This window comes from Pseudophryne corroboree, chromosome 6 (genome assembly GCF_028390025.1).
Source record: "Pseudophryne corroboree isolate aPseCor3 chromosome 6, aPseCor3.hap2, whole genome shotgun sequence".
In the NCBI taxonomy this organism is placed as follows: domain Eukaryota; kingdom Metazoa; phylum Chordata; class Amphibia; order Anura; family Myobatrachidae; genus Pseudophryne; species Pseudophryne corroboree.
The window spans coordinates 17,728,596-17,750,913 of NC_086449.1; the positions used below are offsets into that span (position 1 = coordinate 17,728,596).

General features: G+C 40.0%; 1 pseudogene; it reads right to left on the bottom strand.

Moving 5' to 3' along the window:
- Positions 1-18,346, bottom strand: part of LOC134934069 (olfactory receptor 2A14-like) — a 50,464-nt pseudogene extending 32,118 nt beyond the window's left edge.
- Positions 18,347-22,318: the final 3,972 nt, after the last annotated feature.

Consider the following 22,318-nt stretch of genomic DNA (forward strand, 5'->3'; position numbering starts at 1 on the left):
CTTCATTCAGCACTGGGTGCCGCCGGTCTGACATCTGTTCTCTGCACATGTCAGGGCATGCTCAGTCAGAAGATTTTGTGCTTTCTGTTAACCAGTCTTGGCTCTAGCTTATTATTGTAGCCGAGAGACATTCCACTTGACTGTGATTGCATTGAGTGCACACTCCTTCTGAGATGTATATTAATGTATACTGCCCCTCTTCATTGGTTCAATACTGTGACCTGACTTATTGTTGTTCCCAAGGCTGCAATGTAGTTGTGACTACTCTATTGACATTGCTACATTTATTTCAGCAATTCATGTGAAGTGACACCTTTTGGTTGCCTACCATTTTACAGTGTGGCTATACCGTCTTATATATCTGTGGTGGCTGAACTCCTGATCAGACATCCTCCACTTTACTTAACTGACCTGTTAATTAGTAGAGGCTTGGGGCCATACCTGTTCCACGTTGCTTGTACTGTAGTTCTTATGACCTGTCTTGCACATAATGACTGACCTTTTTAGTGATGTGTTTGTCTGCGATTATGCAGATGTCCTAGTCACCCTCTGTTCTTCCCATGCAGAGTTTGTTTCAGAAACACTACAGTACTTTTCACCTGTTTTCTGACCTATGTTGTTGCTATATGCAGTGGAAAATGGAGATCTCAACAAGAACTTAAAGTTCAGAAATATCCCGGAGTTGGTTGTTGCTGAAAACCTGGGCAAATATTTACTAATATTTGTGTTTGAGTCGGTTTGTGTAGTGTTTAAACTCATTTTGTATCGGGTGCATTTTCATGCAACTTTTTGAATCCATATACGCAAAGTTACGAAGCAGTCGACTTTATGGTTGTCGTGTTTTCCGATGTCGATGCCAATCGGTTTTATTTTTTTGGCACATTTACGGCCGTCATTGTCGTTTGCGTACGTGTTTTTGTTGTTTTTGTTGTTTTTTTTCCTAAGTTAAACGCGGCAGGTTTTTTTTTTTTTCAGCGGCCGCATTTTCACTTTCAGTTTCGATTTTCATCCCCGTTCATGATTGGTTGTGTTTCAGATGGTAGGAGTGTCTTTGCATAACCATATAAATATGCCCCAAACCGTCCGCACCTCGTGGGTTTAGTTAGTGGTGAGGAGGAGGGAGGTTGTACTGTGGAGGTAGGTGAATTTGTGGTTTGGTGAGGAGTGTTGGTAGCAATTTCTGAGTGTGGTATTGTGTTTGAAAGTCGTCTTCTCATTCTTGTTGTATTTTGTGGTTTTGTTTCATTTTTAGTCCAAGTTATTTTTCTTTATAGTCCCTTGTCAGTGTTTGTGTGTGTGTGTGTGTGTGTGTGTGTGTGTGTGTGTGTGTGTGTGTGTGTGTGTGGGTGTGTGTGTGAGTTGTGTAATGGTAGTGGAGGAGTGTGTTTTTTTTCTGTGTTAACTGTTTAGACACACAATTATGTGTGACTCAGAGGTGGGTGAGGTGGAGTGTGTGAGTGAGGGGGAGGAGGTTGGTCAGGTGGAGGAGGTGAGTGTTAGTGAGGTTAGTGTGGTGGAGGAGGTGGGTGAGGTTGCTGCAGCATCCTCAAGTGATATTGAAAGTCAGAGTGCTCCGCTGTGGCCACTACTAAGACTGGGCGGAATGTAAAGTTTAATTTTGCTGAAAATGTGGCATTGGTGCATGGGATGATGAAGTATCAGAGGCAGCTATTTGGCCCTGAGTCCGCTAAGGTGCCAACACCGAGGAAGACGGTGTTGTGGGCTAAAGTTGTTGCTGCTGTCAATAGTGAGGGGGTGGTCAAGCGGACGGAGGACACGTGCCGCAAACGGTACTATGACATAAAGCGATGTGTCAAGAACCAAAATGGTCAAGGAGGCCAAGTCGGCTCTGAAAACCGGTGGTGGGCAGCCCTATATTGCAAGATATCTGGAGTATGAGGAGCCCATGCGGAGTGTAATATCTCCTGAAGTTGTCTCTGCAACCCATGTCCGGGATACAGATAGGCCCAGGAAGAATGGTGAGCATGTGTATTTGCATTTACATCCTATGATTAATATTTTTTTTTTTAAATGTGTGTCATGTGACGTTGCATATTACTCTCATCTTCAAGTGTGTTTCAGCAAATACATTGTTTTGGTTAATGTTTTATACAAAAGACAATGTTACATCTTACTTTATTGTATGTCATGTGTTTTTATGAAAGATATTTTGCATGTGTAGTTTGGACTTGGTGTGTCTCTGAATTGTGCTGCAATAATGTTTTCCTTTTGGGCCTTTTTTAATTAAAAATAGTAACTATGTTTTATAGTTATGTGATCCATGTGCAATGTGTAAAAAACAGTGGTTGTCATGTTAGAGGCTGGAGTAGTGGAAAGTGGTTTGGAAACCACTTACATGTGTAATGTCATTATTGGATAATGTAAAATTTTTAAACAATTTTTTAGCTTGTATTTGTTCCGTGACACCACACTGTAGTGTAATTTTTAAATTATTTCTACATTTTGGTTTGGCTCATAAAGTGGTAATGTGTGTTTGGAGTGCCACATCACAGAGCAATTTATATATTGCATCTGTAATATTTATCCTTTCAATACAAAATGAAGATGTGTGTTTTTGGTTGTTGTTTTTTTTTTTTACTTTTGGCCTATGTAAAAAAAACCTGTGGCCGAAAAAAACCTGTGGCCGAAAAGAAAGCAATGGTGTATATCACGGCCAACCACAGCAGGCTACCCCGCCACGAAGATTATCGTCCGTATGTTCTGTCCCCTCACTCCAATTTTGGACACACCTCCAAGACATCATCCACACTCCCCTCATCTTGATTGTGAGTATCAAACTGAAAAAAAAATCTAAAATTTCAGAACGTAATCAAAGTCGTTCATAACCACATTAAGTCAAAACACATCAAAAACTTAGATACTTACCACAGTAAGTAAAAGCTGAAATGGAATCCAAGCTAAATGGCCTTGTCCACATCCAGTAAAGATATGTATGTCCACTCGAACCATACAGTATGACATTGTGTGTAAGATGCTGCAACAAAAAAGCATGTTTTTTAAATGAAAAAAGTAAGGTTGTTTTTCCAAATTTCACATGTGTGTTTGAGGTAACATTGCAAAATACATATAAAAACATTACTATGTTTGTGTGATCAAATCTATAATGTAACACATTATGGATTCCAATGTGTTTTTATGGTGGAGTATGTGTGAGCTACAATAAAACTAAAGTGGTTGCTTTCACAATTAAGTAACCAGACACATTTGCCACAAACAGGCATATGTATGTATTTAAGTTATGAGTGATGATGTTGCTAGGCAGAATAGTTGAAAGCAACAGTGAATTACATGTGTTCCATGTGTAGTGATTTGTTTACATTTCTCAAACATGTGGATAGCTAATGGAGATTTGTTTAACATGTCAGCTTCTAGTCCTGGGAACAGCATCCCTTCGCAACAACAGCAACACAGTGACATGGAGGAGACAAACATCTTAGAAATGCAGCCTTTAAGGCAAGGAATGAGCCCCCCAGCACCTGTGAGTACACCACCACAGCAAAGCACACCACCACCACCACAACACAACCCAACAACACCAGTAACACAAGGCCCTGAGCAGGTGTTTTGGACCATTTGGACTAGACAGCAGGCCACTGATAAAGATTGCCTGCGTGGGCAGACACAAATGTTTGCAAGCCTACCATCTCACCTCTGAAGAATATCAAGAAATCTGAGTAGACAAAATTAACAAACAATTAGAATAGGCAATACCATGGAACTCATGCGTACAGACATTACACAGGTCATGGGCAACTTACAGTGCATAATGGAAGAACAGCACAGACTAATGGAATAACAGCACAGACTAATGGAAGAACAGCACAGACAACAGCAAAGTTATATGAACATTTTTCAAAACAATCAAAAGATTAATGAAAGTTTATTCAGAATTGTAGACAATCAAAATGCTGCAACACGTGAACTTAATGCCACCCTCACTAATCTGAATGAAACACTCAGATGCATGCACCAACAGCAAACAAGCAGCAGTTCTGGTACGACTACTCCAAATATCACGCCAGTCTCATCACCACCAAGACGCTCTAACAGAGCACGACAACATGACATTGCTAAAGGCAAAGGGCAGGACAAGCAGCCACCAAAAAAATGTAAAAATAATACAAGTTAGTCATTTGTGATAAGTAACTCAAATTAGTTAGTAAGTGTATGTTTGTCTTAAAATATATAACACTTAGATCATTGACAATTTACACAACATCATTAATTATAAGTGGTACAAACAACAACATAAAATTTGGAGGCACATTTATTCTTTACCATTTTTTTTGACATTGGAGGAGGGAAATGTTGATGGAGCTGCACATACATGTTAGCAGGAAGTAAACTGACCACTTGATTTTTTTCTAATCATTACTCTTTCTAGATTCCAATTATTCTCTTTTCCTGCAGACAATCCATATTACAATGTTATTGATAACTAATTTACCTTTCTTCTCTATACAACATTACAAGAAGAACACAATTGAGTTGCGTAAAAAGCTTTTAATATGTTGGCATTGAATTATTTAAAAAACATTGACAAAATTAATGTCAGTATTGTTGGGACATGTTTGTGTGTGTTAAAAATTAGTAACAATGTTATTACACATGGGGGGTCTTTCTGAGTTGTTCGCTCGCAAGCTGCTTTTAGCAGCATTGCACACACTAAGCCGCCGTCTACTGGGAGTAAATCTTAGCTTAACAAAATTGCGAACGAAAGATTCTCAAAATTGCGAATAAACACTTCTTAGCAGTTTCTGAGTAGCTCCAGACTTACTCGGCATCTGCGATCAGTTCAGTGCTTGTCGTTCCTGGTTTGACGTCATAAACACACCCAGCGTTCGTCCAGACACTCCTCCGTTTCTCCAGCCACTCCCGCGTTTTTCCCAGAAACGGTAACGTTTTTTCACACACCCATAAAACGGCCAGTTTCCGCCAAGAAACACCCACTTCCTGTCAATCACAATACGATCACCAGAATGAAGAAAAAACCTTGTAATGCCGTGAGTAAAATACCTAACTGCATAGCAAATTTACTTGGCGCAGTCGCACTGCGGACATTGCGCATGCGCATTAGCGACTAATCGCTCTGTTGCGAGAAAAAAATAACGAGCGAACAACTCGGAATGACCCCCATGATGCAGAAACCAACAAATAAGAACTTTATTTTTAAAAAACAAAGAATGTGTATAATAATGTATAGATGTAGAAAACTGTGTTTTTACTAACACATCATCAAGTTTACTGCAGCAAACATTAGGAAATAAATTATTCCTGATTACAGTAAGTTTGTGTCTCTTAAATATGATGGAGCATCACACATAGGGACACATGTATTCCTCAAGGCTAGCATATTACATGTTGAGGAGTGTTTTTTGGGAACACAGGTTCTCAAACTCGGCCCTCAGGAACCCACACAGTGCATGTTTTGCAGGTCCCCTCACAGAATCACAAGTGACATAATTAGCTCCACCTGTGAACCTTTTAACATATGTCTGTGAGTAATTCATACACCTGTGCTTCTACTGGGTTACGTGAAAAACATGCACTGTGTGTTGTCCTGAGGGCCGAGTTTGTGAACCTGTGCATTAGGGCGTTACACACAATGATAAAGTGAAATACTAAATGGATTATGTTGGCTTGTAAGAAATTAGCACTGCAAGTTTACGATCACTTATCTAGACTTAATGCATGCCACTCATAATCTGTTGTTTTGAGTTTAAAAATACACACAATGCACATGCGACATTTGTTTTGCATAAAGCGAGGGAATGTTTGTATGTGTCAAGGAGACAGACACATTCTGAGTAATGGTTTTGCCATTAAAAATGGCAAAACATCTATTTATGATTACACAACAAATGTAATAAGCAAACCAAACTTACCTTAGAAATAGCGAGTGATGAGCTCTTGCCTAACCTGCCTCCCTACATCTGTACTCCAAGTGTCACCAGATGTCTCTAATTCCTCTGCTTGCTGGCTGCTTTCTTCCTCCTCCTCCTCAACATGTGGCAGATGTTGTTGCAAACACATGTTATGAAGAAAGCAGCAGCAGAACACAATTTGAGTCACCTTGGAGGGACTATACAACAAAAGGCCATCAGACTTATCCAGACACCGAAACCTAGATTTCAGCACACCAAAACATCTTTCTATCACGTTCTGCGTGGACTTATGTGCATGATTGTAATTGTGTTCAGCAGGGTATCAGGTCGGGGCAATGGAGTTAGAAGCCAAGAGAAACAGCCATATCCTCCATCACCTAAAAGACAGATATAGTAACGTGATTCATGTTAAGATACAGCAACACATAAGTAACACACTGCAGGGCAGATGTATTAACCTGTACAAGGCATAAGGAAGAGATAAACCAGGTCTGAGACAGGGCGAGAGCGTGCTGTCTCAGGGTCTAGGCCCAGTTTGACAAGGTCATACAGATGGAAAATGTTGTTACGATTTATACGGAACATCTGTATGACCTTATCATCAGACAATGCGTTCATGTTTAAATGCCCCCTTAAAAAACGAGGCCTGCGCAGCCTCCGCGGAACCTGTACAACCTGCTGACCATGTTCAGTTTCTTGGCCCTGGGTACTTACAGGCTGATTTGTGAGTCTGAGGAATCCCACAGCACACAAAATATCACTGGCCCACAGTCCTGCTGCTATTTCTGAGTGTAGGTGTATTGGAATGGGCCTAACATCCTTTTATAGGCATCCAAATTCAGGTATGATTGATGTAAACACGATTGAAAAAAGCAGGTCTATTTTTTTGCCACTTTTTTTACCGATTCACAGAAAAATACGACCGCAATTAAACACTCAGAAACTTACACCCAAATACGAATGAATAGTGAATTCCTGTATTGTATGAAATAACTGCCGCGTTTGACAGATGGTCTATTCATTCGTATTTTGGAACTTTGCAAATCAAACCATTACGAATAGTCCAAACACTGCTGAGATTGGTGCTTAGTGAATTTCCGGTTTGGGACTTAGAAAAAAACCCCACAAAACGGACAAACTCGAATTCTTAGTAAATATTGGCCCTGGAATTTTATTTGCACTGTCTCTTCACTTCCCTGCTCCATAATCCAAAGTACTCTGATCCTTCTAAGGGTGTTATTCTAAAATTTCTTTCATTCCAAACCAAACACCAATTCTATGGCTGGTTGCGCTTCTGAATACATTTTTTTTATTGTACTGTATATTAACAAATCTGTTGTATCTTTACAAAAAGAAACTGTTATACAAAGTATTCTTCATAAGCCACTAGCCCAATGTGATTTACATTGATTCAATTAGCATTGTTCAAAGAAAATATTTATGTAAAATAAGGCATTGAATGTATTTTGTATTTTGTGTGTGTGGAATCATATGGTTCATGGTGGTAGGAAATGGCCAGCTGTCTAAGAGTAACACGTTTGTAATACATTCTCACTTAGATATTTGTAATCTTTACACCAGTGGCATCATTGCTATCCACTACTAAAGTATGTATAAACATACTGTAGGATTAATAGAAATATCTTAGTAAATAACATGTTCTCCACTGAATCCACAAAAGACATATAAGTTGAAGATGATTTTTAGATCATGTTATGAGAAAGCATGAAAATGTTTTATTTAAAGACAATTGTGTTTGAGGGAAGTAGTGACACTTGAGCTGTATATATCTTGACAAATGATACCAAATTGGTAAAAAAATAAAACATGTCTATTGTAAATAACTAATGCTACTTAAACTATTAAAATAGAATGGGTGAATATCATACTGTAAATACTTGTTTATTTACTTGGATGGACTTGATTATTATACTGTAGAAAGAAGAAAAGATGCCCAAAATTTGGATGAACAGAGTGGGAATAAAGTTCATTTTTTTCACCTAGAGGAATTTAAAAATGGAGAACATTAAATCACAAATAAAATGATAAACCAATGAGAAAGAGGTTAAATCAAGAAACCAAACAATACTTTTTTAGAGACAAACTAGAACTAAATAAGAATAATAAATGTAATGTAACTGAGGGTCACCATAAACCAGTAACTCCCATGAGAACTCTGATTTAAAAAAGGTATCATATATCCAGAGATGAGATTTAATGCATAAGAATAAAAATTGTGTCGATCCTTTATAAACTTTTTATAAGATGAAAGGGATAAAAGGACTGATAGAAGGATACTGTATGTAATAATAATCATGAATCTAACTAGACAACCAGAGGATAGTAATGACTGCCCTGAAATACCTGTTAGTAAATCATACAATGTAGTGAGGGAAGATACAGGTGACTTGTTGTGGAAAGGCATGTATCACAACAATAGATCGGAAGTTTAAAGCCATGTTGGATGGGGAAAAAGGTTGGGAAGAAAAAGTTTAAAACCAAAAAATTTAAATAAAAGATTAAGTATAAAATCTAAAATCAGAGTTGTTTGATAAAACTAAAATATTCAACTTGAGCGATTATACCATTAAAGTGGTGAAATAACTAATTGTAGAAAGGGGTCAAAAATATTCCCAGGTGAATTTTATTAACTATTTTGATCTACTGTATTTACAGATCTACCTTTTTTTTTAGAATACTACAGTACTGTATGCCATAAATGCCTTTTTTATTTCAAAATAATTAGAGAATTTGGGTGACCAAACCATTTTGGAGAAAGAAACTACTACTTTTAAAAATAAATGTACTGTTAAACCTCTCCACCCCCTGAATAAGGGGTGTTTTGTAGAAACCATTGTTAATAGTATTATAGATACATTTAATAAAATAATAAAAAAAGAAAATATTGGGATAACATGAGATATAATGTATGGGGAATGGATATTTAATGGGGTAAACCGAGTTGCTTGATTGAGATGTCTTCATGATATTATTTTACTGTGAAAGGGTAATCATGAAGACCTCAATTGTTTTTTGTCATTATATAAAAAATAAATCCTTTCCACATTCAATTAAGTTTTTAGTTTACAGATGATACTGTTAATCTCCTAGATTTGACCCAATATATTTTAAAAAATAGGTTGGAAACCAAGATTTGTTTAAAATGTACAGATTACTACACAGTATATATATATATATATATATATATATATAAACAAACACACACACAGGTGAAACTCAGATATTTTAAATATCATGCAAAAGTTCATTTATTTCAGTAATTGAATTTAAAAAGAGAAACTAATATATTATATAGACTTATTACATGTACAGTGAGATATATCTAGCCTGTATTTGTTATAATTTTGATGATTGTGGTATACAGTTTAAGAAAACCCCAAATCCAAAATCTCAGAAAATTAGAATAATACATAAAATCAATAAGCAAATTCATTTAAATACAGAAATGTCATCCCTCTGAAAAGTATAATCATGCATATGTACTCAGTACTTGGTTTGGGCCCCTTTTGCATGAATTACTGCCTCAGTGCGGCATGGCATGGATTCTATCAGCCTGTGGCACTGCTGAGGTGTTATGGAAGACTAGGATGCTTCAATAGTGGCCTTCAGCTCTTCTGCATTGTTCGGTCTAATGTCTCTCATCTTTCTCTTGGCAATGCCCCATATATTATCTATGGGGTTCAGGTCACCTAATGCCTGCATTTACCTATTATCCATAGTAATTAAAGAAATGATGCCTTGTGTTATTATAATATTACAAGATTAGCTTATTATGAATGTTTAAAGATGAAGTAGATATTGAATAATATTTTTCAAAAAAGCCTTATAAATACTTTATAAAGTATGTTGAAGATCATATACACCAAATGCAAGTTTGGAAACACAAATGTAACGCCATCTTGAATTATTTGAAGTGACTTTTGGCCCATTGTTTCTCAGCCATCAACAATATATCTATTGGGCATCATTGGTAAACCATTGACCATTGCTAACCACTAATGGTACATAAAATATCTACGTATACCGGTATTAGGTTTATCTTATACACATAGATACACAGATAATATTTATAACTATTTTATTTCAAATAAATTTTAATTTGTTTTTAAATACTTGCATCTGTATTTTTATTATATTGTTTAGTTTTAGAGTGATTGCTGGGAGTACCCCCCCATTTTTTGTTCTAGTCATATAACCATAGGGAAAGTAGAATCCCTATTTCTCTGTAGCTGCAACCCTATTTAAACTAATTGGTGTTAGCGCAGTCCTCTAAACAAATCTTGGTAAGTTTTTTTAGAACTGGTGATGTTTCCCATAGCCACCAATCCGATTCTATATATTAACTTCTAGAAGCAGCTAGACAAATGTTAAGTAGAATCGGATTGGTTGCTATGACAATAATACTAGGTCTAAAAAAGCCTTATTAAATTTGCCCTTGAGGAGACCTGATTCTGAGTGGTAAACAAACCAAACACAATTCTAATGATCATATAGTTAAATGATTATTTGCAACTTCTAATGGGCAGGGTATGCAGTAGCATTTGCATAGACATTAGACTGCCAATATATGCTTTTGCTTATGCTTTTGCATGTGACTCAGAATCAGGGAATTATTCAGGTTGGTCAGCAAACCAAAAAAGGTAGAAACTGGGAAAACCATGTTGCACAGCGGGAAGGACAAATATAACATGTGGAGAGAGATTTAGATTTGTGTGGGTTATATTGTTTCTTTGCATGGTAAATACTGGCTGTTTAATTTTTACCCTGAAAATTAGATTTCAGTTTGAACACACCCCAACCAAATCTAACTCTTTCTGCACATGTTACATCTGCCTCTCCTTCCTAGTAACATGGTTTTGCCCAGTTGCTGACTTTATTGGTTTGCTAACCAACCCGAATAAGGCCCCAGGTCCAGTTTCTGAATGTATAAATCTACCAGCCATTGGTTGTTGTAAATGCTAATTAACAAAACTTCCACTATTTTACAAAATAACTATTATTCCCACAAATTCATATTTCTTGTGGAGTATAAACCAATTAAAATTTTATTGCAATTTTTTAAAAAATCCCTTATATTTCCAGGCTGTACATGAATGGATTAACCAATGGTGTCACAACAGTGAAAAGTAGTGATAATGTCTTGTTTATAGCCAATAATTCTCAGTATGATGGTACAATGCACAGTAAAGAGACTTCCAAAAATATAGACAAAATAGCCAGTTAGGAGCTGCAGGTGGAGAAGGCTTTCTTTCTCCAGCTGGTGAAGTGAATTTTTAGGATGGAGGGGGATGATATGTAAGAAACAATTATCATTGCAAATGGGCTTTTGATATTAATAATGCCAACTAGAGCTACAATTTCTGGATTTTTGTAAGACATATAAAAGAATCTGAAAAAGAAAGCTCTAGAATAGTAAAAAAAAAAAAAAAAGAAATGGTCAATAAAATTTTGTCTAAAAATTGTTTATGTTTTGCAGGGTTATAGCATTCACTAAATCCAACAAAAAAAACTCATCATCCATGATGCAATGACATATTTCACACAAAATGCTTTGCTGATTACAGTGTTTTATTTCAGTGGATTACAGTTAGGTACAAATTGTTCATAAGATCTCACTGTAGATACCCTCTAATGCCTCTAAGTTAGCAAACACACAAGCTGTGATACACAGGCAGTAATAGACATGGTGCCACCTAAATGCAGGACAATGTGAAGCAAGCTGGGGACAATGGGCAGTACGGATAATTTAATGGTTATAATTACTACCTCACAGCAATGAGGTCATGAGTTTGATTCCCAACATGGCCCTAACTGTGTGGAATTTGTGTATACGCCTCGTGTTTGCGTGGGTTTCCTCTGGGTACTCTGGTTTCCTCCTGCAATCCATAAATATACTGGTAGTTTAATTGGCTGCCAACAAAATAAACCCTACCATGAATGTGTGTCCATGTGATAGGGAATATAGAATGTAAGCTGCACTGCGGCAGGTATTGTTGTGAATGGCAAAATATTTTCTGTAAATAAATGTGAAATATGTGTGCGCTATATAAATACCTTGCAATTATAATGATAACAATAATAATAATTTTAATAATAATAATAATAATATCTGTGGCCATCAGAATTTCCACTTTTATTTATTTTTTCATTCAACCTCAACTTTTTCTTTATAAATTAAATATATAAAAGTCTGGGAATAACTTTTTGTGATGTATATCTGTTGAAAATTCAGTTTATACAGTATTATAAATCAAAATTTAAGGCTAACTGTTGACATGGGCATGACATACTTTTCCTGAAAAAAAAAATAGATTAGACTGTTTTCAAATAAAGATAACAAATTATTTTAATGAAACACATTTTTTCACTAGCTATTTTGGAAATATTTTCAAAACATCTAACACACTTACCATAAAAAATGTCAGATAAATATGTTAGAAAATTTTTTTTTTCCCAAACAATTTTTATTGAAGCCATGGATAAAAATACAGTCAGATTAAAAGATATTGATTATTTGCATTTTGTGATGACAAAATTAGCATTAATACAGTGTTTTGTTTTGTTTTTTTAAATAATAAACTTTGACATAATTTGATACCTCATTCCATTAGAATATAAAAGGTTTTCAGTAATTTCTTGTTTACATTTAATGCTATGTAATAACATATATTAAAGTACATGTGGTTACAATATTTTTATTTTTAGGCACTCGTGTCCTGCAAAAAAAATTACATCTAAAAAAAAGAAAAAAAAAAAGAATTTGAAGGGAAGACGATAAAAAGAGAAAAGAGAGGAGAGGATCCAAATTGCTTGTCCTTTTACATACAGATAGGAGGGTCACCATCTAAGATTCTTACGCTATACCGAGAGGTCAAATGTAGACTTCTTTGTATCCTTGTTCTCATTTGTTCTCATTGATTATGAAATGTTTTGAGAGAATTGTTTTGGTCCATCTAAAAAGTGTCATTCCATCAGGATTTGACCCTAATCAGTTTGCCTATTGCTCGAACAGATCAACTTATGACGCAGCTCTTATTGTGCTTCATAGAGTACTTTGTCATCTTGAAAATAGAGACACCTATGCTAGATTGTTATTTGTGGATTATAGTTCTGCCATTAACACGATAGTGCCGGCGGTGTTAGTAAAAAAGCTTTTAAAGATCAGATATGATACAGCCAAATGTAATTGGCTGTTGGATTTCCTGACAGATCGCCCGCAGACAGTCAGACTGGGCTCTGACTTGTCTTCAGAACTGGTGTTAAATGTAGGAGTTCCGCAGGGTTGTGTTTTAAGCAGGGCCGGATTAACAATGGGGCGGATGGAGCTGCAGCTCCAGGCCCCCCATTGAAAATAGGCCCACAGAACCCCAAACCGACTGGTCAAAGTTCCGACCACGGAACTCTGAAACTCTGCCGACTCAATCCCGAATACTCCTTAGGCTCCGCCTCCGGATCCGGCCATGGCCGCGCCCCCTGGCCTATCCAAAGTAAACTTTTTGTTACCTCACAGTCAGACTCGTGCTGGGCTGTTGGTTAATCCCAGGTGGGTCGGTCCCCTGCTCTGTAACTCCTCCCACTATCCGGGCGTGTCGTTGGGCTGGTGACATGCTGCTGTATATGGTACCAGTATTTCAGCTGCTGAGGCTGTGCTGCGCCCTGCTCTGCCCTGCTGTAACGCTGAGGAGATTCCTGATCAGTGCAGGAACTCCTCAGCAGTGTCTGCTGTGCTCCAATTGGCTGAGTGACTGAGTGTGATGTGTCACTCAGCCAATCGGAGCACAGCAGACACAGAGCACAGCAGACGCAGAGCACAGACTCCAGGACACCCCCACTCCCCACACACCAACAACTAGCCGGGCAGCTGGCTGAGATGATAATGCAGGAGCTAAACACAGGAGAGATGGTAAGTCGGTGTGTCACACACTATATATGTATATACTGTAGTACTGTACAGGATAATTACTTTTATAAGTGTGACTCCAAAACATACAAGTTCGATCTCTATCCTTTGGATTTACAGTAGCAGCTGCCAGCGCCCCCTGTAACACCCTCCCTGCTGTATTGCAGTATGTGTACAGGTATTATCACTATACTATGTAAACAATATGTACTCTGCATACAGTATATATGGATATGAGATGTATATTCTATGTATGTGCTTTATGTATAAATATATATACTATATATATATATATATACATACATACATATATATAGGGGTGGTGTCGGGATCTGGCGTTTGCGATGCCAGCCATCAGAATACCGACAGTGGCATCACTACGTGCCAGATCCTGACACCTGGAAGGTAAGTATACTAACCCTCATCTACTCCCCCTGCAATCCTCCCTTCCCGTAGCCTGACCCTAACCCTCCCAGGTGTTGCCTAAACTTGACCCCCCCTACCCGAAGCCTAAAGAAATCCCTCCCCTCCCCTCCCCCCCCCTGCAACTTAACCCTCCCCAGTGGTGACTAACACCCCCTACCTGCAGCCTAACCCTCCCCCCGCAGCCTAAACCTAACCCCCCTACCCGTAGCCTAAAGCTAACCCTCCCCTCCCCCCGCAGCCTAAACCTAACCCCCCTACCCGTAGCTTAAAGCTAACCCACCCCCCCGCAGCCTAACCATAACCCTCACCGGTGGTGCCTAACTCCCCCTCCCTGCAGCCTAATCGTAACCCTCTCCCCTTAAGCCTAACCCTAACCTTCCCCCCCGCAGTCTAAACCTCCTCCCTCCCCCATGGCCTGGCAGTAAGGAGCCCTTCCATACTTACATTCGGGGAGCCGGCAGTCGGGATTCCAGCGCCTGCATTTTTATCCATGTCAGGACCCTGACACCAGCATACTGACCAATGTTGGGATTCCGGCATCAGCATTCCAATTGCCAACATTCCGAACGCTGGTATGCTGACTGCGTCCCATGCATGGTATATATATATATATATATATATACATACATATGTATATATGCATTACTGTTCTACAGTATATACAGATGCGTCAGCGTACATTGATGCTCACAGAACAGCTCCCCATACAGTTTGTACAGGGTGCCAGCCAGGGCTGGATTAACAATGGGATGGATGGGGCTTCAGCCCCTGCTACCAGCGACCACTTCAGGTCCCGCTCACTAGCACCACAACTGATCTCTCCCCCTGCCATCCAGCCGAAGACTGACCCCATACGGGTTGTTCAAATGCCGGGAACACTGTTAAAATTGGTGGTGCAGGAGAAGGCTTCATAAGCCATCCCTGCGCCTCACAGTTTCCCGGCTCCTCCTCCGTGTTGTGCAACATCATGAAGTGTGATTTCACACCAAGTGCTGCCACACCACCAGCGTACCAGGGGCAGAGGAGCTGTGGTTACCCTTGGTTCCGTAAAGGCGGCCTACATGATTGTGACAGGGGCTGCTTCTTATCAGATGAGAGCCTGAGCCTTGGTTTAGTGGGAAGGAGCTCTGACATCTCAGGCCCGCTCCGGCAGCAGAGAGAAAAGTTTTGGGAGAGCACAGAGCCGCTGCTATGGGGAACCCCGTCTCAACTCCCCGCTCCTCCCAGGTGAGGAGACAATCTCTGTGATTGCAAGCTCTGCAGACAAAGAACCAGCACACTATGGGCCATAGTCATCATGAAAAAATTGTGAATTGAGAATTTTTAGTTTTCGGTTCTCACCCTCTCATTTCACAGGTTTTTCAGTATTCATTATGCCTCTCTAATAAAAATATCACTTCTGAAAAACTGCTATTTTTGAGAAGCTGTTTTTCGTAAAAGTGATATTTTTCCCCTTGCAGATTAGGTGTCCATAAGGACTTCCCCTTAGCTGCAGACCCCAGAGTTGAGCTGTTGCCTCATGGATAGACCCACTTTGCACTCCGCTGCTCCTAACTGCAGATAATATTTTAGAAGGTGGAGTAAGGACCTGCAGGACAGCTGAGACTGGTGCCGGCAGGAAGTGAGGGAAGCCAAAGTGGAGGAGGCTGCACAACGCCGAGGCAGGGAGACAGCTAGGACCAGCAGGAATATGGGTGGGAAGGGGGGTCTGATACTGCAGCACAGCAGCGGGACCACTGCTGTGTGCTGGCAGTGGCACAGGACACACACTAGCTGCCGGCTGCCAGCGGCTTGTGCTCCTTCGTAAAACCGAACGCCGTCTCAGGATGGAAATGCTTCTTTGGAGTTTGATTAATGTACTCATTTCTACATCCCCATACTATAGTATAGGGAGTGTAGAGATTATTGAAGCAGGCTGATATTAGTCATATCTCCTTCTGTTACAGCTTTGATGAATGAGGTTTCATTTAAAAAAAAATAACAATTTGATTAAATTATTAAAATTTGGATTATGCTGCTGTTAGATTGTAAACCGATGGAGAAAAGATTAGAAGATCTATGGCACATGTGTTATTGTCCTGGGTGCTAGTACTAGGTACTGTATGTGTGATGAGCATTTGATTGTAAGCTCTGGTGATGTTGAAGGCTCAGTATCTGCTGTGAGATATGTAAGATTGTGAGCTCTGTGGACAAGCGCCTAGTATCTGTGTGATACATGTGTTATGTAGTGAGCTCTGTAGGTGTAGAGGTATCTGTGTATAATATGTACTGTAGAAATGAAAGCTTAGTATAATGCACGCCACCTCTCCTGCCTGCTGACTACTTCCTCCCACTCCTACCTCCAAGATTTTACACGTGCTGTTCCCTATCTCCGAATTCTCTACCTCTCCCCTTCAAACTCTCCACCTCGCTACAAAACTTCAAATGGGCTCTCAAGACCCACTTCTTCACCAAACCCAGCCAACTCTCCTCCTAACCCTCTGTCCCATGATCACTATCTACCCCATTTGTGTCACCCATGTCTGTCTGCCCTTCCTCTTAGAATGTAAGCTCTCACAAGCAGGGTTCTATTCCATTTTGTGCTTTTCCTTATCTTACTTAAACTATCTTCTACTTCATACTCCCTTCGATGGCACCAAATCTCTTGGTTTTCTGCTACCCTGATACTTGTTTTTGGAAGAAAGGGGTGGTGGGAACCGCACAAGTCCTTTTAAATTCAAGTAAATTTAAGCCTCTGAAAAACTGAATTTATTATTGAATTGCTTCTAAATACAGCAACAGTATGTCTATGGATTGTCTATCCCTGTACATATAAGTGTTGCTTGCAGTGGTGCTCCCTAGAGTCAGAAAATAGTCTAACTAGAGAAACCAAAACATAAAGGTGTTGTGAAAATTAGACTCTTTTTTTGGGAGCACTCTAATTCAGAGGGTGATGTTTATAACGTTATAAACATCACCTTCTGAATTATAGTGCTCCCAAAATAGAGTCTACTTCTCAAAACACCTTTATGTTTTGGTTTTTCTAGTTACACTGATACTTGTGTCAGTGTTGTCTGCTGATGCAGCAATGTTTATTTACCCTGTACTTGTCCTATATTGTCTTCAACTGAACGTTAATGTTTTCTTGTTTTGCTTATTTGTTAATGTACTCTGTAATTGGGCGCTGCAGAACCCTTGTGGTGCCATATAAATAAATGATAATAATAAATAATTAGTGACGGCCTGCTGGATGTCGCTATTCAGGGATGGAGAGTCTGTGTCCTACAACCAGAGGAATGAGACTTAGGTTTTTCGAGGTAGGCGTTAGTCAAACTGCATGGCAATGGCCACACCCCCTGTGCAGACCACACCCCCACATATCTAGTCACACCCTCATGGCAATGGTCACATCCCGTGCGGTGGCACACAATAGGCCCTTCATAAATGTCAGCTCCAGGCCCATGTGGACCTTAATCTGGCACTGGTTTTAAGCCCCTTCTTATATTCTTTGTAGACTGTGAGTCTAATTCGGAGATAATCTCAGTGATTAAGTTAGCAGATGATACCACTCTGGTAGGTTTGACAACTGGTGGAGACGAGAGTGGTTATAGAGAGGAAGTGAGAAGGCTCGCTAAGTGGCGGCTAATAAAACAAACTGTTATTAAATGGTAAGAAAACTAAGAAGGTTGTGATAGATTTTAGGAAATCTAAAAAAAATTGCATCTGCCCGTTGATTTTGAATGGTGAGGAGGTGGAAAGGGTCACCGATGTGAAAGTTTTGGGGATCAAATTCACGGAGGATTTATCATGGTCCTTGCATATCACGTCTATGGTCGGGAAGGCTCAGCAGCATCTTTTTCTCTTATGGAAGCTTCAAGTAGCAGGTCTGCAGCAATCTACTTTTGTTAACTTTTATTGCTGCGTTATTGTGAGCTTGATAACCTACGTGATCACGGTGTGGTATGGTAATGCCAAGTGTTCGGATCTTGTTGCCTTGGAAAGAGTGATTAAATCTGTGGAGAGGATCATTGGCCAACCCTTGCCTAGGTTGGCGGATGTACTCACCTTGAGGAGTCTGTCGAAGGCAATCAGGATTATTGAAGATAGGGGTCATCCCTGTAATGTGTTTTTTTCCCTTTTGCTGTCAGGGAGACATTATAGGTGTTTAAGATTTCGTACCACTAGGTTAAGGAATAGTTTCTTCCCTTCTGTGATTGTTGATTTGAATTATCAACTTTGCTAAACTTATGTGATGTATTTTATTTGGTGTATACGACATGAGAACTGTATGTAATTTCGCTATACATGTCCATGTACAGTGACAATAAATTATTCTTATCTTATCTTATTCTTATAGACAAAATGGCAATATAACTCTCCCATACATCAAAAAAGGCACTTACTCGCCCCTCCTTTTCGAACATGGTCTCCACCCAGTCCATTCTAAATATACTGTATTATGTAGTTTCTCTTTATATATAGAGAACACTGGAGGACATGAAGTTACCCAATTCTGAAAGATGGTTTTCTTAGCAGCTGATCTAATTGCTAACAGTAATTTTTTCCCACCTTTCGATACCCTTTGAGTTTTTGGAGCAAAACCAAATAAAGTCCACTTCAGGCACATCGGAATATAATTAATTAGGGTCCTTTCGGCATCACTTTTGAATTTAATCCAAAATCCCCTTACTATGGGTCAATCACATAACATTGTTGTTGCCAAACCCATGAGATACTGTCTATTGGGAGAGAGATTTGTACTGTGTATGTTATAGAAAGTTTACAGGAATTATTTAAAATTCTAAGGAGATCTTGTGTCAACATGGATGAAAAATAAACAGCCATTGACTCATGCCTGATTGTGTGGCAGTATGTTCAAACTTATTATGCAATATACCATAATAAAAATAAATTTCTCTTTTGGGAAAGGGTCCTTGACCTATTCATTTGTCTTAGGGGTTTTCCCAATTCAATTCCCCAAATTCTCTAATCACTTTAGAAATGTAGTATTGTGCTTGTAAAAAAGCCATAGGATAATATTAAAAAAAATCAAACTTGACAGTTGCTTCCGAAAAAGTGAATCATGTATATTATAGTCGTAATACCTCCCAGTCTCCAAATAGTATACAGAAGGGCTGTCAAACCATCCTGAAAATGTGGATTTTCAAAAATGTTTAAATTTATAGTGTAAATTGTTTTGAGATGATAATATGTTCACAATATATGCCAAACCTTTCTACCACTCAAAAGAAGGGGATTTACATGGAGTTCAGAGGAAATGTCTAGATCTTGGGTATGAAGAAAGGCAGAAATACTTGTGTTCTTAAAAAAATTGGATTCTAAAAGAATATTTGCATACACGTTTGTGCCATGTATCCAGTCTATGATATAACGCAGCTGAGCTGCATGACTATAGCATTTGATTTTAGGAAAATTTATATCCCATTTACCTTTTGTCTGGCACAATTTCAACATGCTAATTTAACATATTTTGCCCCTCCAAATAAATGATCTAAAACAGGAGTTTATCTGCTTTACATCTTTCTTTGTCAGAAGAAGGGGCAGAACTTGCAACAGATAAAGTATTCTTCCAAGATATGAAAGAGTTAAACTAGCACACTTATTGAGCTCCTCCGATATTGCCTGAATTGCACAAGTAAAAATATATTTGTGACTTCCGCTTCCGGTCTCATGCAGGTCGCAGCATAGCTCCGTTGCTCCGTTCAGGACCCGCCAAACTAAACTCTAAAAGGCTGCCGAACGCCTTCATCACCTCTCCACCCTGCAGCATAAGAGAATACTGAACTCTGATGGAGAAGTATCTCGCTTCCCCGCCCTCTGCCAAGCCGCTGCAGCCCAGACAGGAGACACGCCGCGCTGAACCCATCATGGCGCCGGATGCTGACACAGCGCCCAGCGTCCCTGCACACAAGAAAGTTGCAGCATCAGCTTCAGAAGACCTTGACTCTCCTCAGGTACGGCGCTCCCCTGACTCCCCTGTAACATATAAAGACATAGTGGAAGCAATCCAAACCACTATGTCTCCATTACTGACACAGGCAGTGTCAGAAATAACCCAGCAGATACAGGGGGAAATTTACTAAGATTCGTATTTTCCAGATTCAGGTCAAAGTTCAATCACGAATGACATCGACAGTGTAAAATTGCAACTTTTTGAATTGATTACGACTAATTTACTAAGCTGTCGTATTCGGGTTTTTCTTTTCTTCCGATGTCGATGTCATTCGTGTTTTTTTTTATATATTTACGGCAGTGATTAGCAAAACACTGCCGACTTTTTTTACAATGAATCTCGGCCGGATCTGTGTGATCCGTGCTGGGGTTCATTTTTTTTTTTTTTTAATTAAACACTGTAAAATCAAAAAAAAATGCGTGGGGTCCCCCCTCCTAAGCATAACCAGCCTCGGGCTCTTTGAGCCGATCCTGGTTGCAAAAATATGGGGAAAAAAATGACAGGGGTTCCCCCATATTTAAGCAACCAGCATCAGGCTCTGCGCCTGGTCCTGGTCCCAAAAATACGGGGGACAAAAAGAGTAGGGGTCCCCCGTATTTTTAAAACCAGCCCCGGGCTCCACTTGCTGAACAGATAATGCCACAGCCGGGGGTCACTTTTATCTAGTGCCCTGCGGCCGTGGCATCAAAAATCCAACTAGTCACCCCTGGCCGGGGTACCCTGGGGGAGTGGGGACCCCTTCAATCAAGGGGTCCCCCCCCCAGCCACCCAAGGGCCAGGGGTGAAGCCCGAGGCTGTCCCCCCCCCATCCAATGGGCTGCGGATGGGGGGGCTGATAGCCTTTGTTGTAAAAGAAAATATATTGTTTTAGTAGCAGTACTACAAGTCCCAGCAAGCCTCCCCCGCATGCTGGTACTTGGAGAACCACAAGTACCAGCATGCGGCGGGAAAAACTGGCCCGCTGGTACCTGTAGTACTACTACTAAAAAAATACCCAAAAAAACACAAGACACACACACCGTGAAAGTATAATTTTATTACATACATACACACATACATACATACATACATACATACTTACCTTAAGTTCCCACTCAGGTCGGTCCTCTTCTCCAGTAGAATCCAACAGGTGCCTATGCGCTACATTGTAACCAATGCTGGGAACTTTCTGCCCTGCGGTTGACCTAAAGTGACGTCACCGCTGAGCAGAAAGTTCCCAGCATTGGTTACAATGTAGCGCATAGGCGCTACATTGTAACACTGCCGTGTGCTGCCTGTCAGTGAGGACAGGAGCACACAGCTGATCAGGAGAGTGCTACAACGTGGCGCTCCCTGATTGGCTGAAGAAACCCACTTAGACAGAAGTCAAAGTGGGTTTCTGGCATTCGTGGAAAGGTGACCCATGTGCAAACATGGGTCCCCTTTCAGTTCGTGGTCGGGACACCGTTTTGTTATTTTTTTCAAGTACGTGGATTACACCTGGATTCCCCGAGGAGCCTGGACTCCTGGATCTCGTGAGTATAATTTCTTCAACAGGTACCCCTTGGATTCTACTGGAGAAGAGGACCGACTTGCGTGGGAACTTAAGGTAAGTATGTATGTATGTGTGTATGTATGTAATAAAATTATACTTTCACGGTGTGTGTGTCTTGTGTTTTTTTGGGTATTTTTTTAGTAGTAGTACTACAGGTACCAGCGGGCCAGTTTTTCCGCCGCATGCTGGTACTTGTGGTTCTCCAAGTACCAGCATGCGGGGGAGGCTTGCTGGGACTTGTAGTACTGCTACTAAAAACAATATCTTTTCTTTTACAACAAAGGCTATCAGCCCCCCCATCTGCAGCCCATTGGATGGGGGGGGACAGCCTCGGGCTTCACCCCTGGCCCTTGGGTGGCTGGGGGGGGGGGACCCCTTGATTGAAGGGGTCCCCACTCCCCCAGGGTACCCCGGCCAGGGGTGACTAGTTGGATTTTTGATGCCACGGCCGCAGGGCACTAGATAAAAGTGACCCCCGGCTGTGGCATTATCTGTCCAGCTAGTGGAGCCCAGTGCTGGTTTTAAAAATACGGGGGACCCCTACTCTTTTTGTCCCCCGTATTTTTGGAACCAGGACC